The sequence below is a fragment of the Prionailurus bengalensis genome, chromosome X, assembly GCF_016509475.1.
Source record: "Prionailurus bengalensis isolate Pbe53 chromosome X, Fcat_Pben_1.1_paternal_pri, whole genome shotgun sequence".
NCBI classification, from domain to species: Eukaryota; Metazoa; Chordata; class Mammalia; order Carnivora; family Felidae; genus Prionailurus; species Prionailurus bengalensis.
Window position 1 is genome coordinate 58,923,810 of NC_057361.1, and position 3,000 is coordinate 58,926,809.

Here is a 3,000-nt window from a genome sequence, read left to right on the forward strand (position 1 = left end):
TGGCTCAGTTGGTTAAGCGTCTGACTTCGGCCTAAGTCATAATCTCACAGTTTGTGGGTTTGAGCCCCCGTGTCGGGCTCTGTGCTGACAGCTCAGAGCCTGGAACCTGCTTCAGATTCTGTGTGTGTGTCTCTCTCTCCCTGCCCCTCCCCTGCTCGCACCCTGTCTCTCTCAAAAATAAATAAATGTTAAAATTTTTTTTTAAAAAACTAGTAAAAGCACCAATTCGAGTATTCATGTCAGTTTGAAATCCAGAAATATTTCTGTGGTAACCTGGAATGCACACACACCATTGTTGTTATGAGAGCACGTTTCACCTTGTGCAGCAGTTAAAACATGTAATGCCATTCTATTTTGTAGAATTGTTTAATGCATTTGAGTTATTTTAGTATTTCATAATATAATGTTATTTTGAGAGTCACTGAAGGCCTTAACTGTGTAACAGGTGGTGGTGGTTAGCCATCATATAGACTCTCTTCTGCTTAGTAAGCAGTTAGGTAATTAGTAAGAGTTACTTTTATAGAAACAAGAAAAATATAGGTCAATGGTTAGAGCAAATTACAAACCCAGTGTCTTCCAGTGAGATTTTTTTCAATGCCAGGCTTGAAGCATCGTCAGATGGAGTGGAAACAGGCAGCAGGAGTCAGATGTTGTTTTTTTTTTTTTTCTGGTTTGTAACTCAAATGACCATGAAGATCCTTTTGAATGCCCCATTGTAAGAAGAATGGTCAGTATAGATTGGGGAAAGGAGAATGAAGAAGAAAGGTACAGCTGATGAGGGAGTGTGGGGCAAGTTGAGGGCAAAGGGCAGGTTAACAGCAGCCCCCCCCCCCCCCCCCCCCCCCCCCCCCGCCAAGGTGGGACAGGTATGATATTCCTTGGACACTCCCGGCTACCCCAAAATAAGAAAGGACAAAAAACAAATGGTTAAACTGATAAGAGTCTCTACCAGTTTACCAGAAAAAGGCAATCCCACCAATGGTCCAAAGTCCAGGAACTTCCTACCGTCTTAATGTTAGTGCTTTGCTAGAGGGAAAAACACCTTAACTTGAAAATAGCTAGGACTCCAGCAAGTCTTTAGCATGTGAAAGTCTCTTTGGAAACTCCCTTTTGACTTTTTCTATTCCGACTCCATAAAACTCCATAAAACAGTCACACCCACACACCCACACACAATTGCAATGCAGCTTTTTCTGCCCACAGGCCCTGTCCCTGTGCTTTAAGTGTTATGGAACAAGGATGGACCTCTGGCAGAAAAACCAAGTGTCACTCCGAGATCTTGGATTGGAGATTTATTTAACACCAGTGGGCTCAGAGGAAACCATTTCCCCAAAGATCTGAGCACTAAATGCAAGTGGGGAGGGTAATTTATAGTTGTCAGCTTCCATATCTGTGGCGAGTTTTCGAGCACGCAGCAAACAGGGGAAGATGAACCCAGAAGAGGGGTCTCTAAGCTAGAGACCAGAGCTTGTTTTAGCCCCGTCAGCCATCTTTGGTGCAGTACTTCATTCATTTCTCCAACATTCCCCCCTTTGATGCCTTTCATAAAAAACTTTTAGTAGGCATCACCTTTCAGTTTTACAGGCTGGTACTCTCAGAAGGCTAAGATACGTGCAGTAGTTTGGTAAGCAGCAGTTGTTGCATCCACACGACTCCTGAAACAGAATGCTACGGGCACCAGTGACAGTCACAGCAAAGTTTATTGCAATGAGAGGCAAGGCCAACCGATCGTGACCACACTCTTGATCAGAGTGCAGCCTCAAACAGCCAGGGTACAGAGTTTTTATAGCCAACCACATCGTCTTATCATCACCTGGGAACAGAACAAAGAAATAGTTCCAAGATGGGGGTGGAAACAATTCAGACCTTCTGGGGTTAAGCTGCAACCAGTTGACCTCCTTGACCCTGCCTCCTGCGCCACTTTTTCAAAGTTCTCAACATGCCCTTGCCCCAATCCAATCAAACACTAATCCAGTTGATTTTCCTTGAACTTTTGTTCCCTTGATTGATAGGACAAGGCTGTTATCTCTTAACCTACAGTGTCAAAGCAAAGCTGTCATTTCTCAAGGCTACAGGTTAGCCCTACAATTCAACACTTACACAGTGTTTTCAATAAAATGTACCACGGCATTCAGTATACAGGGGCCAATGGATACAAGTAAAATTATGGAGGGGAGGGGTCTCGCCAGGGCAGGAAGCCAGGATGCCCAATCTGTGAGATCCCATCCTTTCCGTTGATTGATACTTTCCTGTTGTCTACGTTGAATTCTTTCCTTGAGTTCCTTAACCTTAGTTGTAACTATTCCTGACTGGTTTATGAAATAGCAACATTCCCCAGAAAGATGCAAGTCCCTCCTTTTTCTGAAGTGAGGAGGTCAAGGGCTCGCCTATTTTGGAGGGTCACTGCCACCAGAGAGTTTATTTGGCTTTGTAAGATTACCAGAGAATCTGCCACCTGTTCCATGTCTTCATTTATCTCTTGAGATAGTCTATGGTATAGTCCTATGGATGAACCTATGCCCCCTATTGCAGTTCCTATTCCTGTCGCAATTCCTGCTCCTATCAGAACGGGTAGCAGGACTGCCTGTTTAGCCCAGGACTTGGGGCTAAAGCTGTTAGGAGCTGATTTTCAGTGTATACAGATATCTCAGGGGTTAGGAAGACAGAATAACATATCTGAGTCCAGTTGGCCTCTAAGCGTCAGTAGGACAAATTAGAACACAGATAGAACAACCCAGGGGTTGAACACAGGGTTGCATTCCTCTTTAAGGTTATATTTCTTCCGCATAGAGAGGTGCTGTTCATACCTTCAGGGACTGTACAGATTAAATTGTCGGCATTTGTGAGACGGACCCCAGTGGCCAGGGGTCCAATTAAGACAGAGGTGTTAGTTTTGAGATTTTCAGGAGCCTCCCAGGTCAAAGGGATGGGAGTGGCTAAGTAAGCCCTACATCTGAGGGGCAAGCACATCCAGCAGGTTTGGGTGTGATTATCTATTTT

The 3,000-nt window shown here is 44.4% G+C and overlaps 1 long non-coding RNA gene across 1 annotated transcript; it reads right to left on the reverse strand.

The window, feature by feature from the left end:
* Nucleotides 1-1,684: 1,684 nt before the first annotated feature.
* On the reverse strand, nucleotides 1,685-1,983 carry LOC122477013. Its single transcript, XR_006295647.1, has 2 exons — nucleotides 1,940-1,983; nucleotides 1,685-1,866 (listed from the first exon to the last, which is right to left on the reverse strand). It is a non-coding gene; the product is annotated as an uncharacterized LOC122477013 (long non-coding RNA).
* Nucleotides 1,984-3,000: the final 1,017 nt, after the last annotated feature.